Source organism: Myotis lucifugus, unplaced genomic scaffold (assembly GCF_000147115.1).
Source record: "Myotis lucifugus unplaced genomic scaffold, Myoluc2.0 scaffold_53, whole genome shotgun sequence".
In the NCBI taxonomy this organism is placed as follows: Eukaryota; Metazoa; Chordata; class Mammalia; order Chiroptera; family Vespertilionidae; genus Myotis; species Myotis lucifugus.
Window position 1 is genome coordinate 1,366,237 of NW_005871101.1, and position 16,643 is coordinate 1,382,879.

Consider the following 16,643-nt stretch of genomic DNA (forward strand, 5'->3'; position numbering starts at 1 on the left):
GAATGGGCTGGGTGCGTGCATCGGGACTGGGCTGGGTGGGCAGAGGCGGGCAAATACGAGACGGAGGGAACCTCGAGTCTCGTTTGGGTTTGGGAGCAGCTGCGGTGCTCGCGGCTAAGTCCCCCTGGCAGGGGCTGTGCGGTACGTGCACTCCTTTGGTTGTGGTCCAGAACCCCCTGGGAGCGCGGGGAGCTTATGCCAGTTTCATCTCAGAGCGGTGTGAGCGCGTTCAAATAAAAGGCTCGCGTGTGTGTGTGTGTGTGTGTGTGTGTGCACACACAAGCCCTGGGCAGTCGTCTCGTGCCAAGGCGCGGAGACCTGACTGTCTCTTTCTGCAAAAAAGGATAACAACAGTGAATAAAGGCACTGGCCCCCACGTTTTCCAGCTCCTGCAAGATGGCATTGGGAGCCTGGCGGTCCCACGGAGCGAACCTGCCTCTCCAGGGGGGCAGCTATTGCTAGGCTGGTCTTGTGGGTGGCAACTGCCTCCCCTTCCCCCTTCCTGCCTTCGAGCCCGGACTCCTCCTCAGCGCCGTCTTACAGACCGGCCTGCCACTCACCCTGATTTCTGGTTCTAACTCAGCCCTGCCTGTGCTTTCTGACTTCGCGGCTGTGACATTTCAGTTTTTATGGCTGAACTTAAGCAGGTGGAAGGGATGTGTTCTCTGCTTTCCCCCCATCAGACCAGAACTCCCGGGAGTGTGTGTGTGTGTGTGTGTGTGTGTGTGTGTGTGTGGTTTTTCCCTGTGTCTGTGGCCAGTCCTTTGTGGAGCACTTCCCAGCCCCCAGCCCCACTGAAGGTCTGCGTTTACCTTCACGTGAAGAGCCTCAGACACCGTTTCATTGTATTGACTAAGACATCACCCATATAGAATCCATTTTGCTGTTGTTTTGAGACCGGAATACCAGGAATCTGAGTGCAGCCTCGACGCCTCCCCACCCCCATTCCCCAACCCCAATGCACTCCTTCGGGGAAGGGGGCAGAGCTTTCTTGCCATTTTAATTAGATGTTGCCTCCTGGGAAGGGGGTGAGGGGTGAGGGGTGGCGACAGCAGCGGGGGTCTGAGGAGGATTGGTCGCCAATTTAAAGGCGGCTTCTTCCTCTCCTGAACCCAAAATAAAATAAATTAACACACACACACCTGCATGTACATGACGCATGGAGGGTCGGTGAGACCGAATTGATGGTGGCTGTCCACACAGGAACACGCAGGAGGATGGGTGAAGCTTGCAAGTTCACACGCCCTCCGGAGGGAATACATTGTTAGATGGATGCTAAATCTTGGGGTTATAGTCCTGAATCCTCAGTACTTCTCCTGACATTGCCTCCTTCTCGACGGTTAAAGAGCTGCCTTTATGGTCAAAGTGTCACTTTTTCCTTCGTCTCATTAATCCTCTCTCCCCACCTACCCCCCTCTTTTTAACTCCTCCTCCCCCTCTCCTTAATCCTGGCATCCAAGAGGTGAGGTTTCTGCAAGGCAGTCGAGGGGTTGAGAAGGAACAGAGATGCCATTTGTAACTGGCTTTCTTGATAGTTGGGTAGCAAAAGCTCATTCATGCGTTGTTACAGTAAGCTGTCTATTTCCCTGGCGCCGAAATGCCACATGCAGAGCGGGGTGGGGGTTGGTAACAGGGTGGGTGCTCTGGCTGAGTCTGTGGCTTCCTGCTTTACAGATTGTGCATTTGCCCTACTTTCTGCGCTGGGAGTTGCTGCCAGCTGGTTAATCAGGTGAATGGATGGTCCAGACTTCAGGGAGGGGAAGGTGGCAAAGGCCAGGGAAGGTGTCTGAACAATGGGCCAGGCTTGCGATTCCCCTGAGCCGGAATCTCAGGCGTAGCTCCTCTAATGGAAAGCGCCCTCATGTGATTTTAAGTCCTGCTTAGCGGGAGGTGTCTCTCCTGGTTTTTCCTGGGGAAGGTTTTCCTGAGATGCTGAGCACAGAGCCTGCAGGCTTATGAGCAACCGTGAGGGCTCACCGGCTGGCCTGGAGTGCGATTCACACATGGGAAACCTGCACTCCAGAGAGCTGTATTTTGAAAAGATATCTTCGCAGGATGCACTGAAATTGCTCTTTGTGGCTTGGGCTTGGTGCTCTGCCACTGCATTTCTGCTTGCAGGAGGTGTGGAAAGAGGGAGGGCCCCTGGCTAGCCCAGGAGATTGGGGAACAGCTGGCTGGGGGGTGTAAATGCAGATGTGGGGACAGTTTCAGGGCTGGGGTCTGCGACCAGTTTTGTTGTGGGTGAGGTGTGCATGCCAGGAGTGGGTCCGAAAGCCATATAGGAGATCTCTACACATCAGAGGGCAGATCACCTGTCTCTGTCTTTCCCAGTTAGGAGAAGTGGGCTCACCTAGATGAGCAGTCTCATTGGTTCCTAAACTCTCAGTAAAGCCTGCCTGCTGAGAACCTCCTGGGAATGCCTGACCCCTGAAATGCAGCCAAGGTCAGTGGCTTGTAAGAGAATTTGCTGCAGCCCCACCAGCCCCTTGCTGTTTCGGTGGCTCTTTAATGTACACAATCAATGCTCTTTTTGTAAACCCTGTGCTCAATGCATTAAAAGCGGATTCTGTCTGAAGAGGCCTTTTTCCTTCTCATTTTGGGGGCTTATTGTTCTCAGTCAGTGATCCCAGACTGGATCCCGTCTAAATTTCCCCCAAATAGCAACAGTGCATAACTTAAACCAGAGCAACCAGTGATAGCACTGATCATTTCAATTATGCAAGATTTGGATGGTTTTTAAAAGTCCGATAAAACAGGATCTTTGGTTAGGACAGAGATGATTTTAATACAGTATTATTAGTCCTGATTTTTTAGAGCTCTGGAGATGCCCTACGTTTTTGGGGAGGGTGATGAATTCAAAGGTTTAGAGCTGGAAGAAAATTGTAGAACACTTAAGCACTCCTGTCATCTAATACTTGGGAAGCTGCAGCCCAGGGAAGTGAAGTCTATCGCCGCCCAAGGTCACACAGCCCACGCTCTCTTCCCTCTTAGGTGGCTTGGGGAGAGTATCTAGGTTTCCTGACTCCTCATTCAAAGCCCTTTTCTCTAAGTCGCATTGTCTGTGGTTGAATCAGAAATCAATAATACATTTTCTGTCTGATCACACAAAAAATGGCAGAGGAATAATTTCACCATGGGTCATGGAATTTTATATCCAAGAATGAAGTGCTTTATGCAGGTAACCTCATAATACATAAGCTTTGGAGCTTTAAGGTACCTTTGGAATTCATCTTGTCCAACCCTCCCTCAGTTCCTCCTCTGCAGGGAAATGACTGTCTAAATTGTCTAGGACAGATGGTTGTCCTGTGTGGTACCCGCTCTCCGTAACCCATCTCCATCTGAACATGTCCCAGGGGTCATCTAGACATACACATTATTCACATGTCTCTGCATGTGATGTTTATAGCTTCTATGTATGTTTTGTGTAATCTGTGTGGATACTTATATAAAATATTATGGATAAAAACTATTCAGTGGGTGTATGAAATGTGTGTGTACATATAGGCGACAGAAAACATTCTACTCACTCAAACCCAGGGCTTGAGTCACTCTTCCTTCGAGACATCACTGTATTAAAAGAAACGAAATTTGCCACCAGTATGCTTTATTTCATATGAGGTGAGATCAGCCCAGAAAGCTTTTTGGAGATTAGCATATATCTGAATCTGAGCACGTTGGCTGACCTTAGCTTGGCCCAAAGAGTAAGGCATTCAAGGCCAAGCTTGGTCATTGCTGACTTCATACTCTTAAGTTTCTGCCAGGGCTCACACTCACTTTTCTATTTGAGTAGAATTAAATGACCTCTGCTTGTCTTCTCCCCAACCCCTCACTCCCTTCTGGGCGTAGCTATTTCTTTCTCCATCAAAACCTAGAATTTAAGGGGTGGGGGGAGGTTGAAGAGAGCAAAGGGGGTGATAAATGGTGATGGTAGGAGACTTGACTTGGGTTGGTGAACACAGTACAATATACTAATGATGTATTGTAGAATTGTACACCTGAAACCTTTATAATTTTATTAACCGATATCACCCTAATAAATTCAATAAAAATAAAAATCTCTAGATTTCAGAATTGACTTCTGGGAGACTTGCATACATCTTTCCCACTATACTTTTCATGCTTGTGTAATAAATGGTGTGCAGTTTTCTTTTTGCCTGGTCACTATAGGTCAGAAGTTTGGTCTTGCTCATCTTTGAGTCCATAGTCCCAGTTCGTTGAATAAATGAATAAATGCATGAATGAGTCAGTGACTGAATGGAGTGAACTGAGCACTGAGTTCTGTGTTCATGTCTTATTAGCTGTGGAATGATCACAATTGCTTGTCTTCCTCATACACTGGTTTCAGAAATCAAATTATTTACAGCAATGCTTTGAAAGCTATAAAGCACTATACCAATATGCTAGTCCATGATTAACTAGAATTTTATGAGAAACTTGATTCTATCAACATTTGATCCCAATGATTACACCTAATTGAAAGTGATCCTGAGGAAAAGATTCTATAGCTTTTTAATAGTATCTTTTCCTTTTTGTTTCAATATGACCTTGTATGTTTCTCTGATGGCCTGGGTTAACCTTTGACCTAGTATCAGCATTTATTACATATGAGGTGAGCTCAGGCCAGAAGCTTTTGGGAGATTAGCACATTTCTAAACCAGTATCAATATCAGCATTATTCATTAAATAAAACATCCTAATTTTTCTTTTCTTTTTTTCTTAAACATTTTCTCCTCTTAATGAATTAACTATTATTCAACTAGAAACAGCTTTATTATGCCTGTACTTTTTCAAAGTTTGTGTTTGGAGAGGTTGGAATAGGGGGAGTGGTACACTATTAGTCCAGTGTTTAAAAGTTTAAAATATTCTGGTCAGAGGTCTCATGGGGCTTAAAGAAACCTTGAATCATTATTAACTTATTACCTACGATCACTTAAATTTGGTGTTAAATGAGAGTTTAGTAAAGATACAGGAATTGATAACAGTATCTTAAAATTAAGTCATCATAACAGTTTTAAATTAGAAGTATTTGTTGTATTTTAGCTTTATTAAACAGGTGTTTTCTTTGCCTTGACATTGCCTCATAATAAAATAGGGGGTAGTGGTAGTTATCAGAACATTAGAGAAATCTGCATAATTGTTTTCGGTATTTATTATTAACTGGAGTAATCTTAGTACAAAAGCTAATATAAGTCATGGTGTGCTGTTTGCATAATTATCTACTTAGGAGGTCATGGAATATTTTGTTGATGAAAGAATATGCAGGGCTTTTCCTTCATGGAAATATCACATTTTCCTTGTTATCTTTAAGGCTCTTTGAAATCTTGTCATTTTGAGTCTTGCTGGTTGTCCCTTTCTTCTTTCTGTGTGTCTACCCTGCAGTTAACCTTCCGTGCCCTTCTTGTTCTATGCCATCCCTTCTCTCAGTGATAGTGGTTCTAAAGTCCACACAGCTTTGAGCTACTGGGATTGAATCATGGCTGCCATGCCCAGCTGGGCATAGCTCATCTCGGAGTCTGTGTTTCTGATAGAATTTGGGATAATTTGTGCCCAAAAGATGCTTTGATGTCAAACGGGGTCTTCTATTTCTGCGGGGGAAGTTGCTCTCTGAGAACAGAGCCTGAACTAGCAGTGTGCTGATAATCCCAGAAAAATCTGGTGATATTTTTTGAATGAAATGTTATTCTGCACATATAAATATAAGGTTCCTAGTGGAGGGAGAGGGAGGACTTAAATAGAAAATCTTGGATGAATTCCGTTTGCAACTTCTTTCATTCTGGTTGGAAGCTTACTTCCCTCTAGAGAAAGATGATTCTCTATTCACTTTCCATTTGCCCAGGCTGTCTCTGGTTGTCTCAAGGGGGTGCCTTGAAATTCTCAAAACACATTTTATTCCACCCCAATCTTAAAAATCCTTTTTAATAGATATTGTCTCCATTCCTCCCCACCATCACTGCAGTTACTGTCATGACAAGACTTGGTTCCTAGGTTTATACCACCAGCCTTCTCCTGACTGGTGTCCCTACACTTCAGCCATGCGAGTCTTCCTAAAACCCTCTTCACAAAACGCCAAGACCAGCGCTCATTCATCTGGCGAGGCCTCCCACCACATGTTGCAGTTTTAGTGACCATCCCTTCACTCCTGCCACCTGGGACAACTTCTTTCTTCCCCTGGGTGCTCTTTAGGGGGGAGCCCTACCTTATTCTCCTTTTCTGAACGTACTACCCTAATACTAAACACTCATATGCCACCTTTTCCACAGAATTGTCTCTGGTTTCTCTCAGATAGAAGTTATCCCTTCCACTTATAAACCCTTTCAGAACTGACCTCACAACTCCTTTAGGACATTGAGACCTTTCTGTCTTGGATTATCTTCACTGCTAGGCAGTAAGCTTCATGAAAGCAATGCATATATTTGATCTTCTTAGGAATCCCCACCAGGATGACCTCTGGGGCTCTAGGGCCCAGAAAATATAGATTGTGAATGGGAGCACAAAGACTGATGAGTTGTTGCCTGACCGGTGTGGCTCAGTGGTTGAGTGTTGACATATGAACCAGGAGGTCAAGGTTCAATTCCCAGTCAGGGCACAGGTCCGGGTTTGTTTCTATCTTACTCTTCCTCTCTGAAATAAATTTTAAAAAAAAGATTATGTTTTTTAAAAAAAGACTGATGAATGGTTAAAAATTTGTTTAGAATTTTTTAAAAGCTTTTTCTAGTTCTCAGTATAAAAGCAACATAATATGGTCATTGCAGAAAAATGTGGAAAATGGAGAAAAAGCAAAAAGAATTCATGATTCCTAATAACAAAATATACATTTTGTATATGGCTTAGTGATTTTTTCTATGCATAGCTAAGTTGATAACTTTAAAAATTAAGATTATGTCACATTTATCTGCAACCTGTTTTTTAAATGTAATAATCAGATTCTTTGCATGTATTAAATTTTTTATGGCACAATTTAATAAAGCCTATCATGGAGAATTTTAAACTTATGGAAAAGTGGAAAGAATATTAGAATTCTCATACATTGCTGCTGGGAATATACAGTTGTACAGCCACTTTGGGAGACAAGTTGTCAGTTCCTCAAAATGTTAAATGTAGAGTTACCATGTGACCCAACAAGTCCACTCCTAGGTATATATTTAGGAGAACAAAAACTTGTACACAAATGCTTTAAGGTAGCATTATTCATAATAGCCAAAAATTGGAAACAGTCCAAATATCCATCAATTGCTAAATGAATAAATGAAATTGGAGTACATCCATACATTGGATATTATTGACAATAAAAGAAAGTGCTGATACGTGCTATAACATGGATGAACCTTACACTTAGTGAAAGAAGCCAGACACAAAAAACCACATATTATATGGTCCCATTTATTTTTTTTATTGAATTAATTGGGGTTATATGATACCATTTATACGAAATGTCCAAAATAGACAAATCCATTGAGACAGAAAGTAGATTAGTAGTTGCTGGAGCTGGAGGAGAGAGGAGGAGTGGGAAGTGACTGCTAATGTCCTAAAATTAGTTAGTGGTGATGGTTGTTCAGCTCTGAATATACACAAAATTACTTACATACTTCAAAAGGTGAATTTTATGGAATGTGAGTTAAATCTAAATAAAACTGTTACTTAAAAAAGGACAGGAAGAGATTAACCAAAGAACATATACATGTTCTATAAATAGTTGGTGGACACAGACAATAGTGTGGTGAAGGCCTGGGGTGGGGTAAAGGGAAAAAGTGAGGTACAGCTGTAATACTCTCAACAATAAAAAATAAATTACTAAAAATATAGAGACAGAATAGTATAATGAAACCCCAATTTAACAGTTACCTACTCGTGCCCAATCTTGTTTCTACACCCTCACCTATTTCCTCCCCTCATATTATTTTAAAGCCTCATATTATTTGTTTTGTAATATTATTTTAGTACGCATCTCTAAAAGATAAACTCTTTTTTTAAAGTTCTTTTTGTTAAAGTATTACATATGTCTCCTTTCCCCCCCATTGACCTCTCCCCGGCCTCCCACCCCCCAGCACATGCCCCCTAGTGTCTGTGTCCATTGGTTAGGCTTACATGCATGCATACGAGTCCTTTGGTTGATCTCTTACCCCAACTCCAACCTCCCCTGCCTTCCCTCTGAGGTTTGATGATCTGTTCGATGCTTCTCTGTCTCTGGATCTATTTTTGTTCATCAGTTTATGTTGTTCATTTTTTTCCACAAATGAGTGAGCTCATGTGATATTTATCTTTCTTCGGCTGGCTTATTTTGCTTAGCATAATGCTCTCCAGGTCCATCCATGCTGTTGCAAATGGTAAGAGTTCTTTCTTTTTTATAGCACCATAGTATTCCATTGTGTAGATGAGCCAATGTTTTTTAATCCACTCATCTGTTGATGGGCACTTAGGCTGTTTCTAAATCTTAGCTATTGTAAATTGTGCTGCTATGAACATAGGGGTGTATATATCATTTCTGATTGGTGTTTCTGGTTTCTTGGGAAATATTCCTAGAAGTGGGATCACAAGGTCAAATGGGAGTTCCATTTTTAATTTTTTGAGGAAATTCGATATTGTTTTCCACAGTGGCTGCACCACTCTGCATTCCCACCAGCAGTGCACAAGGGTTCCTTTTTCTCCATATAAAAGATAAACCCTTAGAAATATATAACCACAATACTATTGTTATGCCCAAAAACTTAGTATGTAATTTAAAATTTTTTTTTATGTATTCTGTCAGTGCTCAAATTTCTAATCATGTTTTTAATGATTAGCATTTTATTGAGGGCATATATTTAACCAATTTCTATCGATGAAGCTTTTGGGTATTTCCAACTTTTCAATTCTTATAAATAGTGCTTCGATAAACATCCTTAAGCACAAGTCTTTGTATATATGCCTGTTTCCTTAGAATAACTTCTTAGAAGTGCTATTTACAATGAAAGTGTACAAATGATCTCTTGGGCTCTTGACATGGTCAAATTACCTCCCAATTTCCTGTGAGGTAGGTGTATATCATTTTCACATGAGGCTTAGAAAAATCAATTAATTTACTAAAGGTCATAAGGTAACTAACTAAATGGCCAAGCTTACAACTGATCTGCCCCAAAGCCCGTGTCCATAGTAACTCAACACAATCCTTATTTGACTTACGGATCTTATCAAGACATCAGACTTTCCCTGGGGTTCACCGATTTTCCAGAAGCTTTGTGCTTGGGGCACAAGATTTCCTTGATGAGCATAGTGAGTGAGGTTTTAAGAGTTATTTCTAGGCAGTTTTTCCTTGTGATCTTTTTTTTTTTAATACCAAGGTCAGTTTAGAACATGTTAATTGTTCTTTTTATTGCCTAAAAACCTAAGAGCATAAAATGCAAACCATTGGGATTAACAGTGATTTTCTTGTACATTGTGTATATGGGGTGTTTACATTTAATCTGTTATTCTCTTTGAAAAAACACCCAACAACTGTGTATGGAAGACATGTGGAATCGGACTCAAGGGTTTCCATTTTTTAAGAATTAGACAACACTGAGTTTGTGATTATCACAGAAGATAGCTAAAGCAAGGGCCATCCTCAAGCCGTTATCTATCTTGAGTTACACTCTTTTTTTAGATGTATATAGACATTTTAAAATTACAGTGGAGAAAATGGAAGATGGAGTTGGCACCCTGTGTTTTGAACCACCATCTACTTTCCTCCTAGTTTATAAGTAAGAAACTATTAAAACCAACACAACTTTGTGGTTGTCAGTCTGACGGAGGTCAATTGCCTTTATTTACCAGATTTTATAACCTCCGTTTAAAATCCTATAAATTATTTATTTCTAGGGTAAAAATCCAGAGCTTCCCATGAACATGGCTTCATCATTTCTACTTCTAGGTGTTGTGTGTGTGCACTCGAGTGTGTTTTAGCTGCCTGTAATAAAATTATAGCAGTTTGGTGGGTGGAATAGGTTGTAAGCAGTAATTGCAAAATGTATTTAAATAATAATAATAATATTTAGCATTTATAGAGCACTTTATATCTTCAAAGTACTTGCAAACATTATCTAATTAAATATTTTCTCTGATTATAAACTGGATATAAATGCACTTAAATCCAGAACAGGGTCATGAGAAAGGTATGCATTGGAAAGTTAATGCCAGCTATGCTTTAGAAACCTATGCAATGGTGGGAGAGTTAGAGTCTGGGATTCTGTTGGGTTGTTTTGTACACCCTTTTGTTCAATCTGGTGGTGGATTTACACACACACACACACACACACACACACACACACGGGTTGTCCCCCAAAATGTATACACACTTTGAATAATGATTAATTTCATTGTTTCTTCCTTTTCAGATTTAACCCATTGGAATTAATAATTATTCCAAGTGTGTGTACAGTTTTTGGGACACCCTGTGTATTCACCTTATACCTCTGCTTGATTTCTGATCATTAAGGACTGAGTGTTGATCATTGCCCTGGCCCTTACAGACAGTGAAATATAGACAACATAGATAAACTTAATATGGGCTCTGTCACTACATTTTGTGTCCTGCCCTCAGATGAAACTCCCATTAGTAAGTGAAATGAAGTGGGGGTAGTACAAGGAAGAATGGCTATGCTTTGTGGTTTTGTAATTTCTGATTAAACTGTACAGTAGGATACATCATAAAGAAATGCATTGGAGCAATGAAACGTCTTTAGTTTAACTGTACTAATGACTTCTTGCTGTTTCAGACATGTGTCTCTATGTGTTGTCCCTTTGCACAATAGTCCTGTGTTGGCAATTTCAATAGTGCTCGGAGCAAGGACCTGTGTGGCTTACCCAGTAGGTAATAGAGGATTCTGCAGCTGACAGGTTCTCAGTAAATGTTATCCTGTGCATTGGGATTTCCTAAGAGCTGGTTGACAGGTTAACTGCTTAAAAGTGAGATCCTCGGGTCAGCAGCTTCCTGATCAGCTCTTAGGCCAGCGGTTCTCAACCTGTGGGTCGCGACCCCTTTGGCGGTCGAACGACCCTTTCACAGGGGTCGCCTAAGACCATCCTGCATATCAGATATTTACATGACGATTCATAACAGTAGCAACATTACGGTTATGAAGTAGCAACGAAAATAATTTTATGGTTGGGTCACAACATGAGGAACTGTATTTAAAGGGCCAGAAGGTTGAGAACCACTGTCTTAGGCCCTGCCTCTCTCTCTGACCTACTGAATCAGAAACTCACAGATTGCTGGATGGGGCCAAGCAACCTGTGCTTGAAGAAACCCCTCCAGGTAATTCTGATGTAATGTAGCGTTTCAGAATCACTGGCCTAATTGTCTAAAAGACCGTTTTTTTTCTTCTTGTTTTTCATGCATGTTCATTTGTTCATGCAACATATATTTATTGAACATCTGTTGTGTGCCTAGTATTGTGATAGAGGCTAAGGATATGGTAATGAGACACACTGTCCTCATGGATCTTAGTGCCTGATGAATGAGAGAAATGCATGGTAAAGAAATAACCATAAAATGGTTTACTAAATACAAGTTGCTTTGGAAAAACACAGAACATATCTGAAGAAGTTTGAGAATGTTTGAAAATGTTGCAGAGTAGGAAATAGTAATTTATATTAAGTTACTGCTTTTTTCATAAGGAGTATGGCTTCAAATTGTGGAAGGCACATACTTTTAGGAATATGGAATTTAACAGTTTACATTAATATTATAGGTATTGGAATTGTTTGTAAGAAAGGGGGATACCTGAAATGGAAAGTCTACAACTTTCGATGGTTAATCCTGAGCTGTTCTTTGCATTGCCAATTTAAGAAATTATTTTTATTAGCAAGGTTATTCAGGGGGCAGAAAAGCCCCAGCCATGAAGTTACATGGGTCTGGTGTTAATTTCCTGTTTTTCCCTATGGACCTGGAGGGATTCAGTGTAAAACCCCAGGAGGGGCTGACATTTGCCTGACTGTTTGAAGCCTGAAATCTTTGTGTTGTTTATTTTTTTGAGACTTGGAAAATGGAAGGGATATTTGCACTTTAGACAGCCGGTTAAAGGATTTTCTTACTGAGAAATCTAACAGAATTTCCTTGTAACAACAATCCATAAACATCTCTTACCCAGCCACAAAGGTCCTATGTCGATATTTATTTTTATTTTATTTTTTTAAATATATATTTTTTATTGATTTCAGAGAGGAAGGGAGAGAGAGAGAGAGAGAGAGATAGAAACATCAATGATGAGAGAGAATCATTATTTGGCTGCCTCCTGCATGTCCCCCACTGGGGATCGAGCCCTCAACCCGGACATGTGCCCTAACTGGGAATCAAACCATCATCTTTTGGTTCATAGGTTGACACTCAACCACTGAGACACACCGGCTGAGCTCATGTCAATATTTAATCTATAGTTCTTAGGTGAATACTGCTTATGCATGTATTTTTATATGGGGGAAGGTTGATGATGATTATGATTGTTAAGGCAACTATGAACAACACTTGGTAATCCTATATAATGAAAGCCTAATATGCTAAGTGGCCAGTCGACCGTTCAACCAATCAGAGCATAATATGCTAATGATATGCTAAGGCTGCTCAACCACTCACTGTGACCACCAGGGGGTAGACTCTCCAACCGGTAGGTTAGCTTGCTGCTGGGGTCTGGCCTATCGGGACTGAGCAAGACGGGCTGGACATGCCCTGGAGCCCTCTTGTGGTCCCTCCCCATCTGGCCAACCTCCCATGTCCCTTCCCCGGTCCCGATCATGCACCGGTGGGGTCCCTTGGCCTGGCCTGAGCCCTCTCGCAACCCAGGACCCCCTCAGGGGATGTCGGAGAGCCAGTTTCGGCCCGATCCCATAGGCAAGGCCAAGGGACCCCACTGGTGCATGAATTTGTGCACCAGGCCTCTAGTGAGCATATATAAAAATTTATTTCATACTCACTGTCAGGGAAGATGCTTTTGAAAAATTGAATTCAAAGACCCATCTTGGAAGAATTATTCTAAAGGGAAAAGAGATTGTTAAATAATCATCATTAGACTGGATACAAAAATGTCTGGTTAAAGATGATTAAGTTTTTTGCAATATTGACAATTGGGGGACAGATCAAACTTTCTCAGAAGAGGTCTGAATATTATTAAAGTATCAGGGAATTGTGCAAGCATTGTGATCAGAATTGTTAATTACCCTCTAGATGGGGGCAGTGACTTAATTACATTATTCAAAAAGTTCTCTCTGGGACAGTTTTCTTTCCAGTCAGTGGTGTTATCTTAGGCTTCAAGGCAAGAACCCGGAGCAGCCATTTATGTAGTTGAGAGGATTTTTTTGAGTTTGGGAGTCCTGGGGTTTTCCAGTTGAAGTCCTTAGAGGCCAGAGACTGTGTAGCCGTGGAGCCTGCATGGTCCTGGTGCTGGTGACCTACTCTGGAATGGTTCATAGGTCAAAGCCAAGTGTTTGTTGTTCCTAAAAGGCCACCCTGCCTTCTGTTTTTCCTTAAACTGGTGCTGCTGGCACCAGTCAGAAATAACTCAGTTTTCTTACCATGCAAACAAACAAAAGAAGGACCGTGCTCTCTTGGAGCTTAACGCCCAGATGCTACTTTGGGAAGGAACATTGCACACACTTTTGGGTCTGAACAATATGTATGTTCTCTCTGTGAGTATTTTAAAGTCATAACGTGCACTGGTATTGTAGTCATCGCTTCTTGAATATAAACTGTCTTTATTTTTGGAGAAGAACAGATGTAAAAGTGTGAAATACAGAAGTCTACACATTTTGGCGGGGGTCGGGGTGGGGAAGGGGAGGAGGAACAGTATTTCTTTAAAATCCTGGTAACACTATCTTCGTTACTCCTTTGTTTTCCTTGAGTGACTGGAAATTAGCAAAGGAAATCTCCTGGAACCTGCCCAGCTGGGTACCCAAACCTCCACTTCACTGATTGTTGCACCAGAAAAAGTGCTAGCGGATAATTAGCACAGGTCCTCATTGCTAGGAACAGAAAAACGGTTCCTGCCAGGGAGGGAGCCTCCCAGTGAAGAGAGGGGTTTTGTACACATTCAGTGTCACAGGTAGGACACTTAATGTAACATGTGAGCGACATCTTACCGAGCCACACAGGTGTCCCATGTCGATATTTAATCTACGTTCTTAGGTGAGCACTGCTTATACATGTCTTTTTACTTGGGGGAAGGTTGATGATGATTGAGATTGTTAAGGCAGCTATGTACACAGCTTAGTGATTGTGCAAGGTCCAGAAAGGGGTTTGTTTTCCAGATTGGAAGAATGAGCTGGGGGGAGGGGGGGAGCATGATGTGCCTCTGTGTCAGCTCTCCCCGGGCCCACCCCTCCTTTATTTTGTGGGTATGTTTGTGAAATGTGCCTGGGGATTTCACAGCAGCCAGGGCATTACTGTGACTATTCTCTGTCCCCTTGAGACAAGGTCTGTTTCTTTTCTGAAAGAAGGGTCTCCTCTTTGTTGCTCATCGCCTGACGCCATGCAAGTTGCATCAGATTCAAAGAAATAGCTCCCCAACTTTCTTTCCTGGCTCCTGGCTGTGGTTGCTGCCTTCTGTGAATCGCTGCTGGTTTGCACGATTCACAATTAGGATTTTGTCCCCGTGGAGACTGTTTAGCGTTCGAGGCACAGTCTCATTTGTCACGCTTGGTTCCCTGATAACTCTCCTTTGAGAAGTGTTTCAGTCCAATTTTCTATGACCATTCGGTCTACATGCTTGGTTGGCATTGCATTTTGATGCTGAATGATTTCAAATGAACATCTCCGATGATTTCCTTTCTAAACTTCAGTGAATTTAAAATGTGAATAAATTATGAGGGCATGTGGAACTCCATAGTTCACACAACTGACAGTTAAAACTTTGTTTAGGCCATGCTTCATGCCATAATAAATGTAAATCTGAATTTAAAAACATACCTGAGAATGTGGATAAACTGGAACTCCCATACTTTGCTGGTGGGAATGTAAAATGGTTAAGCCACTTTAGAGAACAGTTTGGCTTACTTCTGACAAAGTTAAACATAAATTCACTGTAATAACCTAGTAATTGCACTTCTGAATATTACCCAAGAGAAATAAAAACATACGTCCAGGCAAAAACTTGTATATAGCAGCATTACTCATAGTAGCCCCAAAGTGGAATCAACCCAAATGTTTGTCAACTAATGAGGGGAAAACAAAATGTGGTGGGATCCATTGGAATACTATTTGGCAATAAGAAGGAACGGAGTACTTGAGACAGCATGGCTGTTATACTAAGTGAAAGAAACAGCACAAAAGATTTCATTTATGAATCCATTTATATAAAATGTTCAGAGAAGGCAAATCTGTAGAGATAGAAAGCGGATTAGTAGTTGGCTAGGGCTGCAGATGGAAGCAGGGAGTATTTACAAATGGGCACGGGGATCTTTTGAGGGTGATAGAATATGCTCTAAAATTGGGCAGTGGTAACATGAGTGAATTTTATGGTATGTAAATTATACCTCAATAAAGCTGTGAAAATATAATATGCCTGAGACGTTGCTTCATAGCTGGACCAGATCCATACACTCTGAGGGCAAGTTCCCCAGGCAGGTTCTCTGGTATTCCTGGGAAGGCCATCTCTTCAACATCTTGAGGGGTGGGCGCTCTGGTCCTGTCTTCTGCTTTCTACTTACCTTCTTGTCACCCCTTATTCTGAAGGGCTTCTCATGTTTTAGAAATGTAATCGTAATAATTTCCTTCAAGGGAAGGTGGCCCATATCCAACTTATCTCCCCTTCCAGAGAAAGGAGGACTTTGAAGCCAGGACTAGAAGAACTATTCCTTTCTGAACTACTTCCAATTCTGTGTGTTTCACACTGTTACTCACCTTGGCTGTTAGGCCTGCTGTTCTCTGTGCCTAGGAGTCTCCTCCAGTTCCTCTTGTTAACAGATGATTGATTTGTCTCCCCACTTTTTTCCCCAGGGGAGACTGCAATTTTCACAAAGGCAGAACTTATGTTTTGTTTTTATCCTCATATCTAATCATTAATGAAGTGGATGGTTTCTCATGACTTAAAGCATGAGGCTAAACTTCTTAATTTCGCAAGACCTTCTAGGATCTAACCAGTCCCTACTTCTTTACAATATCAGCAACCATCATACCACTCCCTCGCCATACACCAGCGGTTCTCAACCTGTGGGTTGCTACCCCTTTGGCGGTCGAACGACCCTTTCACAGGGGTCGCCTAAGACCATCCTGCATATCAGATATTTACATTATGATTCATAACAGTAGCAACATTACAGTTATGAAGTAGCAACGAAAATAATTTTATGATTGGGGGTCACAACATGAGGAACTGTTTTAAAGGGCCAGAAGGTTGAGAACCACTGCATACACTAACCTAATGCTTTTCAAACTGTAATGAGTTGTGGAGGGAGTTTAATGGGTCGCAATCAGCTTTTGGAAAAAAGTGGCTGGAATAGAGTAGAAAAATGTTACTGTGCACGTATTGTATATGTGTGTGTACTAGGCCACAGTGGAGAATGTGTTTCTTACAGGGTATGGATGCTAAAAGCTCGAAGTTCACTGCTCCAGCTCAGTCCATAGGACTCATAGGACTTAACTAGAGGGATTTTAATTTGCAAATTCTAGTTTAGTGAGTAAGCCTGGGGCCCAATAATCT